This window comes from Pseudorca crassidens, chromosome 7 (assembly GCF_039906515.1).
Source record: "Pseudorca crassidens isolate mPseCra1 chromosome 7, mPseCra1.hap1, whole genome shotgun sequence".
Classification (NCBI taxonomy): Eukaryota; Metazoa; Chordata; class Mammalia; order Artiodactyla; family Delphinidae; genus Pseudorca; species Pseudorca crassidens.
The window spans coordinates 92,628,818-92,651,526 of record NC_090302.1 but is presented as its reverse complement, the minus strand read 5'-3'; positions in this window follow the sequence as shown (position 1 = coordinate 92,651,526).

Here is a 22,709-nt window from a genome sequence, read left to right as displayed (position 1 = left end):
AAATTCTGAGATGTACCTCAATTTTCCACCTACACAGTTAGCCTCTGCTAGAAAATGTCTGCTCATAGAGAAAAAAACCTCCTGAATTTTGTCAATGAAAATAATCAGTAAACAATCTATAATAAGAGTTTTATTCGAGCCAAACTGAGGACTAGCCCAGAAGCCAGCTTCCCAGATTACTCTGAGAAGCTGTTCTGGAGAAGCATGGTTTCCAGCATAGTTTTTTAGCTTGTCAGAACAAAGAACATTAAACAAGTCAAGGATACATTTCTTCAAGGTTCCCAAAACAAAAACAATAACAACACAGATCAGCACATATACAGCAAGTCAGCATGGCCTTGGCACCCGGGAAGGGAGTCTTACAATCAAAGGAGGAGTACAAGCATTGCGACATTGGTGCCCTGGGAAGAGAGGCATTTCATCTTCATTTTTAACATGGACATTTTTTATTTCTGATCAATGTGCCCTTTTCTTAATAATTAAAGCAGAAGTACAATGTATGTTTGATAGGCCACAAACAGGTTATTTTAGTTAGCATAAAGTGCAAGTTAACTCAAGTATAAGCCAGAATGACTTCCCTGTATCTTAATATGTGAAAATTTCTTTTATCGATTTTAAGAACAGTCCTGAGAAATGATCCTCAGACTTTTGTAGAAACCACGGAGACCACAGGTGTAATGGGGCCTGATTTAGTCCCTGACTGAGTCATCTTTCTCATGTGCCCTCTTTTGAAGGACTCAGAAAAGTGAAAAATCAGCCTGAGGCAAGTAAAACGTGGGCTTCAGGCTAGACACTTAAAACTAGCCTCCTGTTTGCATTTCCTGAGACAGGAGATAGGTAGGCTCCAGTTTAGGCATTTACAATCAGCCTCCTGTTTGCTCTCCGAAATGGAGGTAACAACAGAAACAGGGTAAATAGCCAGGCTTTGTCTCCTGTGGACACCTTAAGATAACAGTCATGTCAGGAAGAGAGAGGGGCTAACACTGGTTTGAGTAAAGCATCAACAGGTCATACACTTCCCATCCTTGGGGCAAGGGAAACATTGAACATGCACAGAAAGCCTCCTTGGGAGTCAAAAAGATGGGGGCACCACCCCATAATATGTGATGCTAAGGCTGTCCTATAGGCCTCTGGGCTGAAATCCATCTTGGAAAAAAGCTGCACACTCATGTTGGGGAGGGTTCTAGGGCAGGTCAGGTGTAGAAGAAGAAACCAGATAACTGGGCAAAGGTACACAAAGACCCGGAAGAACTGCCCTATATAAATGACTTAACCTCCTCTTTACTGCACTCCTCCTCATTAGGGAGGACACCCACACCCTTGCTCTCTGGGTGTGTATCTCTGCCTTGCTTCTGTCGTAACTAAACAAACTGTTTCTCTGTGTGCTCTCCCACTTGTTGTGCTATGTCTGTAATAATAAACCTTGTACCTGTTTTTACAGTTTTTGCCTCCGTGAGAAATGCATTTTTCACTGGGAGCAAGAGCCAGGGGGTGTGGTGGCTAGGATACCTGGTTTTCATCCAGGCTACCCAGGTTCCATTCCTGGGCAGGGAACTAAGATCCGTCTTCCTGCCACTGCTCACTGCTGCCTCTCCAAGATCAATCCCCTCAGGTGCTTTAGTCACAGCGAGGAGGAGAACTTGGGTGAAATGAACAGGAATGCTGTCAAAACCGCCTGCGAAACAAGTTGGTGTCCTGTTTTGTCCTGTTTTGTTTTTGTTTTCTGAAGGTCACCTGTCGTTGCCAGAGTTGGGCACGCATCTCCACAAGCAGAGAAGAAAGAAGAGGTTGAAGCCGGGAGTTTCTGGGAAGATGTTCTTGCGCTGTGCCTGGTACTCTCAGTGCAGCCCAGCTGGCCGCTTTAGCCACTTAGCAATTCCAGGCAAAGAGGCCCCACCCTCCCCCACAGCAAGGAGTTGTTGGGCATTTAAGCTTCAGGAACTGTTGTAGGTCAGGAGAGATGCACCAGAGAGCACTAGCCTCAGGCTCTCATCCACTTACTGAACCATTTCCTTTTGTTTTCTCAAGTACTTCCCTGCTAATCAAGCTGCATTGAGATGCATTCTGTAAAAGGAGCTAGAAATAGAAACCTCTTAGAAAACCCGCTGGAGTCCTGATGAAGGAGGCTCTGTCTGACTGCAAACCCTACATACACCAGCAGATGGGCCTGGTTCTCACAGTCTGCCCCCCTTCCTGTGGCTTGTTTCTCTAAAGGGCTCTTAAAGTGTCGCTTTATAGCCCTTTGAGGAGATTCTCAATCAGTATTTAAGATTTGGCCTCTCATTACTAAGCTGCATGCCTTTTGTGATAGCCAAAGTTCAATTATTTCACACTCTGTTCAAAGTGCTAAATGGTGACTGCTTTGAAATTGGGTAACTGTTGCATTCCAAAGAAAACATTGTAAAAGTTCCCAGAAATGTTTGCAGTAATTGTCGCTATGAAAGAGAAACTGACTTCCCAGTCACCAAAAAAATACACTCTAGTTGTGTTCTAGATGAAAATTTGTCTTTATTAGTCTCAGCATTTTTAGGGGACTGTAATACAATACAATACAATGTCATTTAAAATGTAAAATAGAAATATACATATATAATATTAAAATGTTGGAAAGTGGTAGTTAGGGTATCAGTGACTGTTAAAGTATCCTTTAAGAGTGAAAGTGTAAGGAAAAGGCTACTCTACATATTTAATATCATTCTTCTCCTTTTCAGCTAGTATCTGGTATTCATTATTCAGCAAGGCAAATATTTTGTCTGCAAGGCACCCTGTTTCCCACTTGCCACATGGAACTGGAAGATCTTTTCAGAAGTAGCCCTGACACTTATCACTGCACATATTTGTTCCTTTGGAATTTTTCTCTCCATTGCTCTCAGAATAAATTCCAACCCCCTGCCTTGCTCTTCAGAGCTCTGCATGGTATGGCCTCAGCCTGAGGTTCGCAGCGTCTCTCACACTTCTCTTTCTTGCAACACTACGGTGCACACAGCCCTGCACAGGCCTCCTCCCCCTCCAGGCCAGGGCTGCTTGTCCTCCTTTCTGGAATGTTCCACCCAGGGCTCGGCCATGCTTCAGTATTTTCACTTGGTCAGTGTGATGGTTAATTTCATGTGTTGACGTGACTGGGCCACCGTGTTCAGATATTTGGCCAAACATTATTATAGATGTTTCTGTGAAGGTATTTAGTAGATGAAATTACCATTTAACTCAGTAGACTTTGAGTAAAGCAGATTGCCTTCCATAATGTGGGTGGGCCTCATCCAATCAGTTGAAGGTCTTCAAAAAAAGACTGATGTCTCCCAAGGGAGAGGAAATTCTCACTCCAGACAGCCTTTGGACTCAAGCTGCAGCATCAACCTTCCCTGGGTCTCCAGCCTGCCAACCTGCCCTACAGATCTCAGACTTGCCAGCCTCCAAAATCGTATGAGCCAATTCCTCAAAGTCAATCTTTCTCCCCCTGCCTCCCACCATCATATATATATATATATATATATATATATATATATATATATATATACCCACATGCTATCAGTTCTGTTTCTATGGAGAACCCTGACTAATACAGTCAGCTAGCTTTTCTTTTTTCTTTTTTTTTTTTTTTTTGCGGTACGCAGGCCTCTCACTGCTGTGGCCTCTCCCGTTGCGGAGCACAGGCCCCGGACGCACAGGCCCAGCAGCCACAGCTCACGGGCCCAGCCGCTCTGTGGCATGTGGGATCCTCCCAGACTGGGACATGAACCCATGTCCCCTGCATTGGCAGGCGGACTCTCAACCACTGTGCCACCAGGGAAGCCCTCAGCTAGCTTTTCTTAACCACCTCATCTAAAGACAGAGGCTGACACAGTGGCTTTCTTGATGTCCCTCTTGGGTATTTCCACAAACTAGGTTACTGTGCACTTGCTCCCCAGCTGGCTCAAGGCCTGAGGGCTCTGAGCAGGAGCACAGAGGCCTCTGTGAGGCCAGGTGTCTTGGTGGGCTCTCATAGCATGGCCCTCAGTGCAAGCACAGAACACCTGTTGAATGGACAGTGGTTGGCACGTATTCTACTCATTTTAATTGCATATCTTCTTTAAAGTAATTATGGGGTTGGATCAATACAATTTTAAAGTATAATAATATCTGGAAGTTAACTCTCACTTTGTTATTTTTAGAAACTTGAACAGGGGACTCCAAGAACTAGAATTAGAGAGTGTCTCATTAATAACAATTAGCTAGTAACTCATTAATTCATTAATAATTACAACATTAGAACATCATAAATAACTGTGATTACTCATTGGTATCGAGCCCTGTGGAAACCTTCAATACTTTCTGCTGGGGCCCAAACACCCCTCTACTTATAGTGATGTATACCCCCTACCCCATCTTTTCGAGGAGCTGCTCATTTTTGAGAGCTTTTGCATGCATGTGAAATAAACTTGTCTCCTGTTAAGGAGGCCTCTGGCCACCTGGACCTACTCTGAAAAGGAAAAGTTTTCCTCCCACAATTGGAACCCATATTTTAACACTTTTCTGATGGTTAACTCTGTTACCCTTCTTCAGAATCTTCCACCATGCTTTTCTACTTATTATTATACTATAAGCTCTCAATTCATTTTGATTCTCTTATTGCTTATCTTTATACCTTTAAACAATGTCTTTAAGCCTCTGTCCCTGTTTTGGTGACTTAACTTGCCTCTCTATGAGACTCAGTGCCCACTGCTTGCCCTCCAGCAGTGCTTGGATTTTGGCATTGCTGAGGTTAGCCCACGGACACTCTATTCTAGAACCACATTGGGTCATCTGTGTTTTTGTCTAAGTGCCGAGTCTACACAATGAAAATCAACACACAGCAATTGCATATTGACTATCTAAGAAGGGGTCTTTATAAACACAAGTGAAGTAGTTTCCAAGTGCAGGCATGTTAGAGTGTCCATATCATGACAGTGAGCTAGTTTTCCCTATTTTGCAACCGTGCTGAAACTCGGTTGTCAGGATCCTGGAATGATCTTTTATGAGTATTACCCTAATCAATGTCGAGGCCATACAGGCAATCACTGCCTGAGGTTGTCCAGACCAAGCATCACTGTCTCAATTCAAACATGCCTGATATAAATATGTCAACAACCTGCATGTCTTGATAGCTGCATACTCTTCTTCTTAAGCATAAAACACACCGTTTCCTCACTATATTGAATCTTTGACCAGATTCTGATCAAGAAAAAGAAAACACAATGCTTAAAATCTTCCATCAACAATGGGGCCTATGACATTCTGTCTATCATCAGATGTGCCACCACAAGGAGTAGAACATATCTACCTCCATTTCTCTGTATAATATATTTGCTAAATATTATGTGACCCTCCTAGGCTTTAGGCCGACAAATACCTTGAATCAATAATTCAACCAGGCTTGGTTTGCTAGTTATTGTCTATCATAAACAATATGACACACCAGTTCTGTGCCCCTTGTATTTAAGGTTTTGTCTTTTAACCATCAAGGAGCTCTGTGCAGCCCAGTGTCTGGCTCAGAATCAAAGCAAGAGCACATTCTGCAAAAATTTTTAAGCCTGGAGGACTCCTTTCCTTTGATTCGGATGGCTCTTGATGACTAGAGCTATTTGATATGTGCATGTGGAGGCATGGAGCCAGATGCAGAACAACCTGGGCAAGCTGGTGTCCTGGTCAGAATATGCCCAATCTCACCCCTTCTGAGTTAGCCACAAACAATAAATGAATATATATTACCTCCATGAAATTTTTATTTAGAGGACATCTTTAATCCCTGATGGAAATAAGAAGCCACTGATGTGAAAATGCAGAGGAAATGTAAATGAGAGAGCAGACAGAGAGACTCAGACAAGAAGGGAAGAGAAAAATGTACGCAGGGAGATGAATGGGAGGATCAAAGACTTCCTTCTGCCCAAATTGCCAACTGGACTTGGAAACTTTGTCGCAGGGCACAGTGGTGAGGCCCAGAGGTGTCACATGAGATTAGAGATGCACAAAATGTAGCCAATATTCAATTCACAAGTCACATGGTTTATTGCACACAATCAGCACACAACACAGCTTAGTCAAAGTAGGGATAAAACAGGAAAGGGGGTAATGAACCACTCCAGGGAGAAGTCCAGGAAGGAGGTGTCTCAGCACCAGCAGCAGTCTCTGGTCCAGCAATGGGTCTCTTGACAAGCGTGAGTGGGAAGTCGCTTCTGCTCCAACAGAGTCTCCAGCAGGCCCATCTAGAATAGTTCTCAGCAGCGTGGAGTCGGGTCCTCTAGCAAAGAGACTTCAAGTCTCTGGGCTCAGTGGTCTCCTTTTAAAAAGTCTGCCAGTAAGGTGTAATGGTTACACCACAGGGGTCTTGTCTCTATCAGTTGCTCCTTCTCACTCTAAAATACTTGCAGTCCTAAACCAGACATTTCAAAACAACCGACATGGAAGTCACATTAGCCATGGTGACTCCATTTTGAACTACTAAACATAGCTTAACTCCTATAATCTTCACACAAGATGAGGAGGAATCATAAAAAAAGAAATCAAAGCTTTTATGGTCAATAGCTGTACTGTTTTTGCCTTTAAGAATCCCACAAATAGACGATGTAGCCCCCTTCCTGGACCTTCTAAACCCCTGTGAAGGGGCCAGGACGATCAGCACACTCCTTGCGTTGGACTGCTGTCCAAGGTTCACATCAGCACATCTGAGACCTCTGTCCCTCCATAACGATATGTCACTTTGATAGTAAAATAAATTATAGTTTAATGCTTGGCTGCAATCTCTCAATTTCTGTCATTCCACAAATGTGCTGTTTCGTGGACTGTGCTGAGTTTTGATAACAGGAGCAATCTGGGAGATGGCTGTGTGCCCAACATTCCTGCTCTTTTTGGAGAACTTTTGGGGGGCTGGAGAGGAGGCCACAGTGACCCTCTCAAGTCTGCTTCCATGGGAACAAATAGTAATACTTTCAGGTAACTGTGCAAATATCAGAACAAATCTTAAGTCAACCTGTCAGAGCTGCATAAGGACAGAGATGAGGAGGAAGGGAGAGCAGTTTAGCTTGCAAATTCTGATGAGACCATCGTCCTTCTTCCCAATAATGTCTATGTTACAAATCCCCTTCAGTAAGTACAAGATGAAAATACAACCACATTCTAAGCAACTGTTTGATTGGATAAGCTAGCACTCAGATTCAGGAAAAGAAGTCTGTAGAACATGGAGTCACTGGTTATAAAAGAACCAGAGAGATAAAAGTGAGAGGAATCTAAAGAAATAGGACTTTTGGAGTTCATCATTGAAAAAGCCAGAAAAGGGCTTTGAAAAAGCCCAAACAGGGCTTTTGACCTAGACCTTATGCCACCCTAGTCTCTATGCCACTGCTTCCCAAACTTTGGCGTGCACTGGAATCCTCTGGAAGTAGAGCTGCCAGATAAAATATAGAACCCCTGTTAAATCTGATTTTCAGATAAACAGTGAATCATTTTAATGTAATTATGTCCCATACAAAAACTGGGACATACTTATAATCAAATGATTCATTGCTCATCTAAAATTCAAATTTAACTGTGTGTCCTGCATTTTTAATTGAATTAAAATTGATCTACAATATTATATTAGTTTCAGGTGTAGAACATAGGGGTTTGATACTTGTATACATTACAAAAGGATTACCACAAGTCTAGTTACCATCTGTTGCCATACAAAGTTATTACAATATAATTGACTGTATTACCTATGCTGTACATTACATCCCTGTGACTTCTTTATTTTATAATTGGAAGTTTGTACCTCTTAATTCCTTTCACCTATCTCACCCATCCCCTCCAAAACCCTCCCCTCTAGAGACCACCAGTTTGTCCTCTGTACCTATGAGTCTGTTTCAGTTTTTTTTTGTTTATTCATTTTGTTCTTTAGATTTCACAAATAAGTGAAATCACATGGTATTTGTCTTTCTCTTCCTGACTTATTTCACTTAGCATAATATACTCTAGGTCCATCCACGTTACAAATGGCAACATTTCATTCTTTTTTTTATTGCCGAGTGATATTCCACTATATATATATATAAATAGATAGATATAGATATATCTCACATCTTCTTTATTCATCTATTGAGGGACACAAGTTGTTTCCGAATCTTGGCTATTGTGAATAAAGCTGCAATGAACATAGAGGCACATATAACTTTTCCAATTACTGTTTTATTTCTTTACATGAATACCCAGAATTGTATTTCTGGATTATATGGTAGTTCTCTTTAATTTTTAAAGGAATATCATACTGTTTTCCACAGTGGCTGCACCAATTTACATTCCCATCAACAGTGCACAGGGTTCCCTTTTCTCCACATCTTCACCAACGCTTGTTATTTCTTGTCTTTTTGATAACAGCCATTCTGAAAGGTATGAGGTGGTATCTCATTGTGGTTTTGATTTGTATTTCCCTGATGATTAGTGGTGTTGAGCTCTTTTTATGTGCTTGTTGGCCATTTGTATGTCTTGTTTGGGAAAATGTCTGTTCAGGTCTTCTGCCTTTTTTTTTTTTGCAGTACGCGGGCTTCTCACTGTTGTGGCCTCTCCCATTGCAGAACACAGGCTCCGGACGCGCAGGCTCAGCGGCCATGGCTCACGGACCCAGCCACTCCGCAGCATGTGGGATCTTCCCGGACCGGGGCACGAACCCGTGCCCCTTGCATCGGCAGGCGGACTCTCAACCACTGCGCCACCAGGGAAGCCCCTGCCTATTTTTTAATAGGATTGTTTGGGGGGTTTTGATATTGATATATCTTGGATATCCATCCCTTATCAACTATATCATTTGAAAATGTCTTCTTCCATTCAATATGTTGCCGTTTCATCTTGTTAATGATTTCTTTCTCTGTGCAAAAGGTTTTAGTTTGATGTAGTCCCATTTGTTTATTTTTGCTTTTGTTGACCTTACCTAAAAAGACAAATCCAGAAAACATTGCTAAGACCAATGTCAAAGATTTTACTGCCTCTGTTTTCTTATAGGAGTTTTATGGTTTCAGGTCTTATATTTAAGTCTTTAATCCATTTTGAGTTTATTTTTGTGTATGGTATAAGAAAGTGGTGCAGTTTCATTCTTTTGCATGTTCAGTTTTCCCAGCACCATTTATTGGAGACACTGTCTTTTCTCCATTGTATATTCTTGCCTCCTTTGTCCTACATTAACTGACCATATATGTGTGGGTATCCTGTGTGTGGACTGCACACCCTTGCCAGCTGTGACAGGGCCTCAGATGATGTTCAGGAAAGTCAGGCTGCAGAGCACACCCACCGGTGTTAGCAGGCTAGAGGGAGGGCACCAAAAATGGTGTCTGCCAGTTCTGTCACCAGCAAGTGAGAACGACATGACAAAATGACGCCAGCCAGCATTTCAGCCCTTGGAGAGAGTCACTGCAGGTTCTGCTTCTCTGGCAGCACTTTAGGATTGGTAAGTGGGTCTTCCTCCCAAAAAGCATTCTCCAGGTGTTTTTGGCTAAATCACAAGACAAGTCTGTCTGCGCTTGAGCCCTTTAAGAGTGGGTTCTCCATCCCCTCGTTTCTATGGTTTTCCTGGACTTAATCTCTGTTGATTTTCAAAACCAGAAGTTTTGCGGGCTCATCTTTCCAGTACCACACCCAGGGGTTTGGGCACCTGATGTGGGGCACAGTCCCTTCACTCCCGCAGAAAAAAGTTCCATATTTTGGAGATCCCTTTCAGATTGTGGGACACCACACCTGGCGAAGCTGAGTCTCTGCCTCTCTTACCTGTCTCAATGTGTCTCTTTTATCATTTTTTATGAAAGTGCTCATCTTGTTCTCAGGTCCTTTTCAGAGCAAAATTATTCCATGTGCAGCTGTAAAATTGTTGTGTCCATTGGAGGAGGTGAGTTCAGGGCCTTCCTATGCCACCATATTGAACTCCCTCCTCCAAAGGCACTTCTGCTCTATTCTGGCAACCTTACCTTGAGGGCCTGTTTAAACACTGATTGCCAGGCCCCATGTTCAGAGTTCCTGATTCAGTGGAGGTAAGGCCCAAGTATCTGCATTTCCAACATGTTTCCAGGTGATGCTGATGCTGCTGGTCTATGGATGCACTGTGAGAATTGTTGCCACAAAGGCCCTCCTGATGTGATGATATTTCTGCATCTCTTTGGCAGTCCTGCAATGGGGACTACTCAGAGGCAGGATACTCTGTGAATGTCAGCTGTGCACCCTATGCCATTTCAACTCCCTGCTTCTTTGAGAAGCATGTGCCCCTGCGTTTTCAGGCAGAAGTGCTATGTGATCCTGTGAATTAAGATGCAAAATGTTTGTTATCCCATGCTGGGCAACAGTCCATCCACACCTGCTCTCTTTAGAATGTGCAGTCCAGACACTCTTTGTTAATCAAGTGTTCAGAAATCTGCCTGTATCAAAATAATTTGACATTTCTCCTCATGCCTTTTATTTCCTCTAGTAGAATTTGCTTTACACTTTTCCCCAAAAGTGTATTCTTGATAATTGCTTTCTCCATATCATTTGGAAAACTGCTAGAAATCATAGATACAATTTACAACATAATTATATAACTTGCACTGAACATTTGAGATTCCTGGACAAAAATTCACAGGGTATACATATAACCAGGCCCATCACAAACTTTTTGAAGACTTCAATTATGTGGTCTCCAGTAGTTAATACATTTTTATTTATTCATGACTCCTGCTTTTAATTATCTCACTGACTTATACCACTCAAAATTACTGTTTCATCATATTAGTTTTCTCTAATATATATATATATATAATTTGTTACATATTTAATTAGCTTCTCTTCTCCCAAAATAGTAAACATTTTCTTCGATTAACCTAGCTGAATCATGCAAACCCTTGTGCTAATCTTGCTGTCAGCTGCAAGCATAGTTTAAATAGAAATATCTCACATTGCACTGTGCAAAAAAATAGGAGTTAAGATGAAGGATGACACATGTTTAGGAAACTAATTTCATAAGTAAATGGATCCTGTGTTGACTTTGGCAGACAAAATGTAAGAACAAGAAAGCAAAGACCCTTTCATATTCCTCTGCTCCATTTTGCCATATGTTGATCACATTGGCACAAAGAGGTCCTGTGTTCAATAATGTCTTACAGTTCATTACTGCTTTGCTCATTACCAGTTTGTTTCATTTAAAGTTGTGTTACTTTTCACAATCATAGTAGGGGACTTTAACACCCCACTTTCACCAATGGACAGAGCATCCAAAATGAAAATAAATAAGGAAACACAAGCTTTAAATGATACATTAAACAAGATGGACTTAACTGATATTTATAGGACATTCCATCCAAAAACAACAGAGTACACATTCTTCTCAAGTGCTCATGGAATATTCTCCAGGATAGATCATATCTTGGGTCACAAATCAAGCCTTGGTAAATTTAAGGAAATTGAAATTGTATCAAGTATCTTTTCCGACCACAACGCTATGAGACTAGATATCAATTACAGGAAAAAATCTGTAAGAAATACAAACACATGGAGGCTAAAGAACACACTACTAAATAACCAAGAGATCACTGAAGAAATCAAAGAGGAAATCAAAAAATGCCTAGAAACAAATGACAATGGAGACACGATGATCCAAAACCTATGGGATGCAGCAAAAGCATTTCTAAGAGGGAAGTTTATAGCTGTACAAGCCTACCTTAAGAAACAAGAAACATCTCAAATAAACAGCCTAGTCTTACACCTAAAGCAATTAGAGAAAGAAGAACAAAAGAACCCCAAAGTTAGCAGAAGGAAAGAAATCATAAATATCAGATCAGAAATAAGTGAAAAAGAAATGAAGGAAACAAGAGCAAAGAAAAATAAAACTAAAAGCTGGTTCTTTGAGAAGATAAACAAAATTGATAAACCATTAACCAGACTTATCAAGAAAAAAATGGAGAAGACTCAAATCAATAGAATTAGAAATGAAAAAGGAGAAGTAACAACTGACACTGCAGAAATACAAAAGATCATGAGAGATTACTACAAGGAACTCTATGCCAATAAAATGGACAATCTGGAAGAAATGGACAAATTCTTAGAAATGCACAACCTGCCAAGACTGAACCAGAAAATATGAACAGACCAATCACAAGCACTGAAATTGAAACTGTGATTAAAAATCTTCCAACAAAAAAAATGCCAAGCACCAGATGGCTTCACAGGCGAATTCTATCAAACATTTAGAGAAGAGCTAACACTTATCCTTCTCAAACTCTTCTAAAATATAGCAGAGGGAGGAACAATCCCAAACTCATTCTAAGAGGCCACCATCACTCTGTTACCAAAACCAGAAAAAGATGTCACAAAGAAAGAAAACTACAGGCCAATATCACTGATGAACTGATGCAAAAATCCTCAACAAAATATTAGCAAATAGAATCCAACAGCACATTAAAAGGATCATACACCATGATCAAGTGGGGTTTATCCCAGGAATGCAAGGATTCTCAATATACGCAAATCAATCAACGTGATACACCATATTAACAAGTTGAAGGAGAAAAACCATATGATCATCTCAATAGATGAAGAGAAAGCTTTCAACAAAATTCAACACCCATTTATGATAAAAACCCTGCAGAAAGTAGGCATAGAGGGAACTTTCCTCAACATAATAAAGGCCATATATGACAAACCCACAGCCAACATCATCCTTAATGGTGAAAAACTGAAAGCATTTCCACTAAGATCAGGAACAAGACAAGGTTGCCCACTCTCACCACTATTATTCAACATAATTTTGGAAGATTTAGCCACAGCAATCAGAGAAGAAAAAGAAATAAAAGGAATCCAAATCAGAAAAGAAGAAGTAAAGCTGTCACTGTTTGCAGATGACATGATACTATACATAGAGAATCCTAAAAATGCTACCAGAAAACTACTAGAGCTAATCAATGAATTTGGTAAAGTAGCAGGATACAAAATTAATGCACAGAAATCTCTTGCATTCTTATACACTAATGATGAAAAATCTGAAAGTGAAATTAAGAAAACACCCCCATTTACCATTGCAACAAAAAGAATAAAATATCTAGGAATAAACCTACCTAAGAGGACAAAATACCTGTATGCAGAAAATTATAAGACACTGATGAAAGAAATTAAAGATGATACAAATAGGTGGAGAGATATACCATGTTCTTGGATTGGAAGATTCAACATTGTGAAAACGACTCTACTACCCAAAGCAATCTACAGCTTCAATGCAATCCCTATCAAACTACCACTGGCATTTTTCACAGAACTAGAACAAAAAATCTCACAATTTGTATGGAAACACAAAAGACCCCGAATAGCCGAAGCAATCTTGAGAAAGAAAAACAGAGCTGGAGGGATCAGGCTCCCTGACTTCAGACTATACTACAAAGCTACAGTAATCAAGATGGTATGGTAATGGCATAAAAACAGAAATATAGATCAATGGAACAGGATAGAAAGCCCAGAGATAAATGCACGCACGTATGGTCACCTTATCTTTGATAGAGGAGCCTCTTCAATAAGTGGTGCTGGGAAAACCAGACAGCTACATGTAAAAGAATGAAATTAGAACATTCCCTAACACCATACACAAAAATAAACTCAAAATGGATTAAAGACCTAAATCTTTAAGGTCAGACACTATAGAACTGTTAGAGGAAAACATAAGCAGAACACTCTTTGACATAAATCACAGCAAGATCCTTTTTGACCCACCTCCTAGAGAAATGGAAATAAAAACAAAAATAAACAAATGGGACCTAATGAAACTTCAAAGCTTTTGCACAGCAAAGGAAACCATAAACAAGATGAAAAGACAACCCTCAGAATGGGATAAAATATTTGCAAATGAAGCAACTGACAAAGGATTAATCTCCAAAACATACAAGCAACTCATGCAGCTCAATATCAAAAAAACAAACAACCCAATCCATAAATGAGCAGAAGACCTAAATAGACATTTCTCCAAAGAAGATATACAGCATGCCAACAAACACATGAAAGAATGCTCAACATCATTAATCATTAGAGAAATGCAAATCAAAACTACAATGAGATATCACCTCACACCAGTCAGAATGGCCATCATCAAAAAATCTACAAACAACAAATGCTGGAGAGGGTGTGGAGAAAAGGGAACCCACTTGCACTGTTGGTGGGAATGTAAAATTGATACAGCCACTATGGAGAACAATATGGAGGTTCCTTAAAAAACTACATAGAGAACTACCATATGACCCAGTAATCCCACTACTGGGCATATACCCTGAGAAAACCATAATTCAAAAAGAGACATGTACCAAAATGTTCATTTCAGCTCTTTTTACAATAGCTAGGACATGGAAGCACCCTAAGTGTCCATCAACAGATGAATGGATAAAGAAGATGTGGCACTTATATACAATGAAGTATTACTCAGCCATAAAAAGGAACAAAACTGAGTGGTTTGTAGTGAGGTGGATGGACCCAGAGACTGCCATACAGAGTGAAGTAAGTCAGAAACAGAAAAAGAAATACCATATGCTAACACATATATATGGAATCTAAAAAAAATAAAAAAGAACGAAAAAAAAATCATCAGAAGAACCTAGGGGCAAGACGGGAATAAAGATGCAGACCTACTAGAGAATGGACTTGAGGATACAGGGCGGGGGAAAGGTAAGATGGGACAAAGTGAGCCAGTGGCATGGACATATATACACTACCAAACGTAAAATAGATAGCAGTGAGAAGCAGCCGCATAGCACAGGGAGATCCGCTCGGTGCTTTGTGACCACCTAGAAGGGTGGGATAGGGAGGGTGGGAGGGAGGGAGATGCAAGAGGGAAGAGATATGGGGACATATGTATATGTATAACTGATTCACTTTGTTATAAAGCAGAAACTAACACACCATTTTAAAGCACTTATACTCCAATAAAGATGTTAAAAAAAGAAAAAATAAATAAAATTGTGTTACTTTTGAGGTCTGAAATGCCACAGCTGAAGTTGGATCATAACAACTTAACGTAAAAGAGGATAAGGAGATCAGTGGGTGGTGGGGAGAGTTCCTGATGTCGAGGTGCCCGTTGCCCACCCAGAGGAAGAGCTGTGTGATAGCCTGTCCAGAGGCGCTCCCACTGCGCCACCTTGTGGAAAGCCTCTGAAATAGCCGAGTGAGTGGCTCTGGGGCTGTGCTGGAAGCACATCCCTGCCTGCAGCATCTGCAATTACCTTGGAACTTGTCAGAATTCAAGTTCTCAGGTCCCACTCAGACATATTGGGTCAGAAACTCTGGGGGTGGATCCCAATGATCTCAATCTTACAATCGGGTGATTCTGATGACACTTGAGCTTGAGAACTACTGCCCTATTTCAGACACAGGCCAAAAATTTAGTTCTGGGCACAACTAACATATATAAAGATAGTTACAAAATTCAAACTACCCATAAGGGAAAGTATACTGGTCTTTTTAAGGGAAAAAACATTTTGGACACTGGTCTGAAAGCAATTCTTCAGAAGTGTGGGTCTTAACAGAGTGAGCACTGAGGAATGTAATGGGTGAGATACTGCTATGGACTGAATTGTGTCCCGCCAAAATTCATAGATTGAAACGCCTAACCCCTGGTACCTCAGAATGTGGCTGTATTTAGAGATATGGTCTTTAAAGAGGTAATTAAAGTTAAATAAAATCATGAGGGTGAGTCCTAATCCACTATGACTGGTGTCATTAGAAGAGGAGATTAGGATACAGACAAGCACAGAGAGACCACATGAAGACACAGGAAGAAGGTGGCTGTCTACAAGCCAAAGAGTGAGGCCTCAGAAGGAACCAACTCTGCTGATACCTTGATCTTGAACTTCCAGCCTCCAGAACTGAGAGAGAATAATTTCTGCTGTTTAAGCCACCCGGCTTGCGGTATTTTGTTATGGCAGCCCGATCAGATTAATACATACACTCAACAATACTCCTCAGCAAATGAAACGGTGGCTGAAATGGGAGCTCATTATCCTACCTGCAACATATAGTGAAGTCAAAGTATCTACATCTAAACTGATGAATGCAGTTTTCAGGGGGAGCATCAGCCTCACACAGTGGCAACTGCAAGTCCCTCTAACTATTCCATGCCTCTCCGTTCTAAAGGTGAGTGCAGGTGGGATTAGAGTTAGGGCAAGAGAGAAGGGTCCTGTTCTTCATGGCATGTACCAACAATGCCACAAGCAGTGACAAGCATGAAAGAGCTCATAATGCTGACTCCACACAGTGGCCTGACCTGTCATCAAGTTGTGCTACAGCAGTGAGGCTTCTACTTACAATGACATATTCATCCCACGTGGGACAACTCATAGAGAAACAGCCTTCCTGTGCGGTATTAACTTCTATTGGGCACCTGGTTAGTCCTACCACTGAAGTTTTCATGATTGGATAGAAACAGATAAATAAAGAATGAGAGATTGTAAACGTGACCATGAGCTATCTATTCATGTGAATTCCTGACGGTTCTCTGACTGGTGACCCATCCTGTGCGTGACTATGTCATTTATGTGCTTCTAGACAGCTGCCCGCTGCATATTATCACATCTTTCTGTGTTCTTCCCCACATCTCTACTGAACCTTTATATGAAGGTCAGAGATATATGTATTTTCTCTTCAGCACTTTAGAAAGGTATATTTCATGTAAGAGCTACAAAGTAATGCTGATTTATGCACTTAAAAATTCTTTTTATCGAACAATCTGGCTTGTTGTCTGTGACTACATTAAGTTGTCCTTTAGGACTCAGACAAATATCTCACTGGGATACACACACATATACACACACACATGCACAACATATATATGCATAAATACACACACACCACACACACACACACTCAACAACAACAACAACAACTTCTCCCGTTCCCAGCCCATACAGTGCACAGGGCAATATTCTGCAGTATGATCTTTGGCTTCATTACCTAATATGCAGGTTGAGACCAGACCAGTAGGTGGTTATAGGATTTCAGGACATGTGGCACATAATGGAGAAAGAAGCATCCAGGGACTTAAAGAAACCAGATCCAGCCATTTCCTTCAGACCTGGGTATTGAACAATGGGTTTGGTCATCTGTGCCTTCCCTTTCTAAGTAGAAGTCCATGACTGTGTGAATGATAAATGTCACCTGCCATATATATCAGTAAATAAAGGATGTTGCAACCATCAAGCCATCAGTCACTGCAGCCTCCGCCACTATGAGAGGACTCAGGATGGAGAAAGATGTGATACTGGCCCTAGGTAGCTGAGGTGCGTATCAAAGGGATGATTTCCAAAGTTCAGACTCTTACATCTTCCCATACATAGAAAAGCACTGAATTAATTAACCTGAAATGTCTGGTTTTCTTCAATTAACAATATCTTTTGATGTTTCAACTAAGTGTTTTGTTTTTTTCACAAAAACTCCCATATATCCTGGCACCGCCCTTACCTCTTCCGAGCAGTCCCTCAGACTTATCTGAGAGGCTGCCTCCTGGGCTTAAGCTCTCAGAAAGTCCGCCAAAGAAAACTTAATTCTCAACTTCCAGGTGTATTTTTTTTTCAGTCCACAACTGCAAGATGACTCCTCTCCCACCCCCCTTTCCCCCCACCCCCACCCCACCAAATATCTTTAAATGTTGCCCCTAGATCTCTTTAATCAAGGAATGGTAACTGGATGAAATGGATCCTTTGCTTCGGGTACATAGCCAAGGGACATGCCAAGTATTTTTGACTAAGCAGAAGCATTTCTTACTTTTGACAAGTAAGGAGACAGGGAGACAGCTCTCAAAGCACTGTCTCCCCGTGTAGTTGGACAGGGCGGAGGGTGGGGCAGGGTTAAGCCTGGGGGTATGCATATTCATGAAAGGGCAGACAGATCATCCGTAAATATTGTAATGAGGCAAATGTTACTCTAGGTTGCCAAAAACTGCAAGCGAGCAGGTGCTTGGATGTTTGCTTGCACTGTGGTCATCTTGTTGACTGGAATGCACTGTAACCTTTTCAGAACTTTGGGTGTTTGGAACTTGCTGCCATCTAATGGTTAGTTTCTGCAAAACAAAAACACACTTTGGTTTAACCCTGCCCTTTCCCTACTGCTGCCTAAATAACAGAATCTGTAAGTTGACTCGGAACCAAGTACCTTCCTCTTACCTGTTTTTATATTTTTGCCACTACTTCCATTAATTATAGTTTCAAAATGGCATTAAAGAATAACAAATTGCATTAAAAAATACTCATTGGGTACAAAAGTGAGACTTTCATATATAGATATGTAATTTTTAAAAAATCATATCTGAGGGAGAAAACAAGCTAACTTCCAGCTGTCCAAATCTAATACTTATTCCTTTCTTATACGTGTTTCACAATCAAAAACGTGTCAGGTACAACCAAAGATGTTGATGTGAGAGGGCTGGTCCACCGGGTTATCATTTGTGATGAAACGGGATTGAGAAGCAGTAAGAGGGAAGGGAAACAACGGTTTTTTCTCTAAACTAACTCTTAAAGAAACGGAAACCCATTCCTGCTTTGAAGGAATAGCAGATTGTTTTTCTTTTTCTTTTTTTTTAATGGATCTTTATTGGAGTGTATTGCTTCACAATACTGTGTTAGTTTCTGTTGCACAACAAAGAGAATCAGCTATATGCATACACATGTCCCCATATCCCCTCCCTCTTGAGCCTGCCTCCCATCCTCCCTATTCCACCCCTCTAGGTCATCGCAAAGCACCGAGACTATCTCTCTATCTGTGCTATGCTGCTGCTTCGCACCAGCCAACTATTTTACATTTGGTAGTGTATATATGTCGATGCTACTCTCACTTCACCCTAGCTTCGCCCTCCCACACCATGTCCTCAAGTCCATTTTCTATGTCTATCTTTATTCATGCCCTGCAACTAGGTTCATCAGTACCATTTTTTACCTTTTAGATTTCATATATATGCGTTAGCATACGGTATTTGTTTTTCTCCTTTTGACTTACTTCACTCTGTATGACAGATGCTAGGTCCATCCACCTCACTACAAATAACTGAATGTCGTTTCTTTTTATGGCTGAGTAATGTTCCATTGTATATATGTGCCACATCTTCTTTATCCATTCATCTGTCAATGGACATTTAGGTTGGTTCCATGTCCTGGCTATTGTAAATAGTGCTGCAATGAACATTGTGGTACATGTCTCTTTTTGAATTACGGTTTTCTCAGGGTATATATGCCCAGTAGTGGGATTGCTAGGTCATATGGTAGTTCTATTTTTAGTTTTTAAGGAACCTCCATATTGTTTTCCATAGTGGTTGAGTCAATTTACATTCCTACCAACAGTGCAGGAGGTGCTGACACCTGGATCCCAGATTCCAGCCTCCAGGACTGGGGGAAATAAATGTCTGTTGTGGGTCAAAAAAGATCTTGCTGTGGTTTATGTTAAAGAGTGTTTTTCCTCTAAGAGTTTTATACTGTCTGGTCTTACATTTGAGTCTTTCATTCATTTGGAGTTTATTTTTGTGTATGGTGTCAGGAAGTTTTCTAATTTCACTGTTTTACATGTAGCTGTCCAGTTTTCCCAGCACCACTTATTGAGGAGCCTGTCTTTTCTCCACTGTATGTTCTTGCTTCCTTTGTGGAAAATCAGGTGCCCATATGTGCATGGGTTTACCTCTGGGCATTCTGTCTTGTACCATTCATCTATATTTCTGTTTTTGTGCCAGTACTATACTCTCTTGATTACTGTAGCTTTGTGGCATAGTTTGAAGTCGGGGAGCCTGATTCCTCCAACTCTGTTTTTCTTTCTCAAGATTGCTTTGGCTATTCGGGGTCTTTTGTGTTTCCATACGAATTGTAAAACTTTTTTGTTCTAATTCTGTGAAGAGGGCCGTTGGTGGTTTGATAGGGATTTCATTGAATCTGTAGATTGCTTTGGATAGTATAGTCTTTTTTCACAATATTGATTCTTCCACTCCAAGAACATGGTATATTTCTCCATCTGTTTATGTCATCTTTGATTTCTTTCCTCAGTGTTTTATAGTTTTCTGAGTAAAGTCTTTCACCTCCTTAGGCAGGTTTATTCCTAGGTATTTTATTCTTTTTGTTACAATGGTAAATAGGACTGTTTCCTTAATTTCTCTTTCTGATTTTTCGTTGCTGGTGTATAGGAATGCCAGAGATTTCTGTGCATTAGTTTTGTATCCTGCAACCTTACCAAATTCACTGATTAGTTCTAGTAGTTTTCTGGTGGCATCTTTAGGATTTTCTATATATAGTAACATGTCATCTGCAAACAGTGACAGTTTTATTTCTTTTCCAATTTGTATTCCTTTTATTTCTTCTCTTCTCTGATTGCTGTGGCTAGGACTTCCAAAACTATGTTGAATAAGAGTGGTGAGAGTGGGCAGCCTTGTCTTGTTCCTGACCTTAGTGGATATGCTTTCAGTTTTTCACCATTGAGTATGACGCTTGCTGTGGGTTTGTCACATATGGCCTTTATTATGTTGAGGTAGGTTCCCTCTATGCCCATTTTCTGGAGAGTTTTTATCATAAATTGGTGTTGAATTTTGTCAAAAGCTCTTTCTGCATCTGTTGAGATGATCATATGGTTTTTATTCCTTAATCTGTTTATGTGGTGTATCACATTGATTTATTTGCATATATTGAAGAATCCTTGCATTCTGGGGATAAATCCCATTTGATCATGGTGTATGATCCTTTAAAGGTACTGTTGGATTCTGTTCGCTAGTATTTTCCAGGATTTTTGCATCTATGTTCACCAGTGATATTGGTCAATAATTTTCTTTTTTTGTAGTATCTTTTTCTGGTTTTGGTATCAGGGTGATGGTGGCTTCGTAGAATGAATTTGGGAGTGTTTCTCCCTCTGAAAATTTTTGGAAGAGTTTGAGAAGGATTGGTGTTAGCTCTTCTCTAAATGTTTGATAGAATTCACGTGTGAAGCCATCTGGTCCTGGACTTTTGATTGTTGGAAAATTTTAAATTACGATTTCAATTTCATTACTTGTGATAGGTCTGTTTATATTTTCTAATCCTTCCTGGTTCAGTCTTGCAAAATTGTACCTTTCCAAGAATTTGTCCATTTCTTTGTGGTTGTCCATCTTATTGGCATATAGTTGTTTGTAGTAGACTCTTATAATTCTTTGTATTTCTGCAGTGTCAGTTGTGATCTCTCCTTTTTCATTTCTAATTTTATTGATTTGTGTCCTCTCCCTTTTTTTCTTGATGAATCTAAGGGTTTATCAATTTTGTTTACCTTCTCAAGGAACAAGCTTTTAGTTTTATTGATCTTTGCTATTGTTTTCTTTGTTTCTATTTCACTTATTTCTGCTCTGATCTTTATGATTTCTTTCCTTCTACTGACTTTGGGTTTTCTCTGTTGTTCTTTCTCTAGTTGTTTTAAGTGTAGGGTTAGATTTTCATTTGAGATTTTTCTTGGTTTTTGAGGTGAGATTATATTGCTATAAACTTCCCTCTTAGAACTGCATTTGCTGAATCCCATAGGTTTTGGGTCGTCATGTTTTCATTGTCATTTGTTTCTATGTATTTTTTTATTTCTTCTTTGATTTCTTCAGTGATCTCTTGGTTATTTAGTAGTGCACTGTGTAGCCTCCATGTATTTGTGTTTTTTACAGTTTTTTTTCCTGTAATTGATTTCCAGTCTCATAGCGTTGTGGTCAGAAAAGATGCTTGATACAATTTCAATTTTCTGAAATTTTCTGAGGCTTGATTTGTGACCCAAGATGTGTTCTATCCTGGAAAATGTTCCATGTGTACTTGAGAAGAAAGTGTACTCTGCCACTTTCAGGTGGAATATTTTATAAATATCAATTAGATGTATATAGTCTATTGTGTTGTTTAAAGCTTGTGTTTCCTTATTTATTTTCTGTTTGGATGATCTGTCCATTGGTGTAAGTAAGGTGTTAAAGTCCCCTACTATTATTGTGTTACTGTCAATTTCTCCTTTCATGGTTGTTAGCATTTGCTTTATGTATTGAGGTGCTCCTATGTTGGGTGCATAAATAATTGTTATATCTTCTTCTTGGATTGATCCTTTGATCATTATGTAGTGTCCCTCCTTATCTCTTGTAACAGTCTTTATTTTAAAGTCTATTTTATCTGATATGAGTATTGCTACTCCAGCTTTCTTTTGATTTCCATTTCCATGGAATATCTTTTTCCATCCCTTCACTTTCAGTCTTTATGTGTCCCTAGATCTGAAGTTGGTCTCTTGTAGACAGCACATATATGGGTCTTGTTTTTGTATCCATTCAGCCAGTCTGTGTCCTTTGGTTGGGGCATTTAATCCATTCACATTCAAGGTTATTATTGATACATATGTTCCTATTACCATTTTCTTAATTGTTTTGGGTTTGTTTTTCTGGGTCTTTTTCTTCTCTTGTGTTTCCCACTTAGAGAAGTTTCTTTACCATTTGTTGTAAAGCTGGTTTGGTGATGCTGAATTCTCCTAGCTTTTGCTTGTCTGAAAAGCTTTGACTTCTCCATCAAATCTGAATGAGATACTTGCTGGCTAGAGTAATCTTGGTTGTAGGTTTAAGCATATCCTTCCACTCCCTTCTGGCTTGAAGAGTTTCCGCTGAAAAATCAGCTGATAACCTTATGGGGATTCCATTGCATGTTATTTTTTGTTTTTCCCTTGCTGCTTTTAATTTTTCTTTTGAATTTAATTGTTGTTAGTTTGATTAATATGTGTCTTGGTGTGTTTTTCCT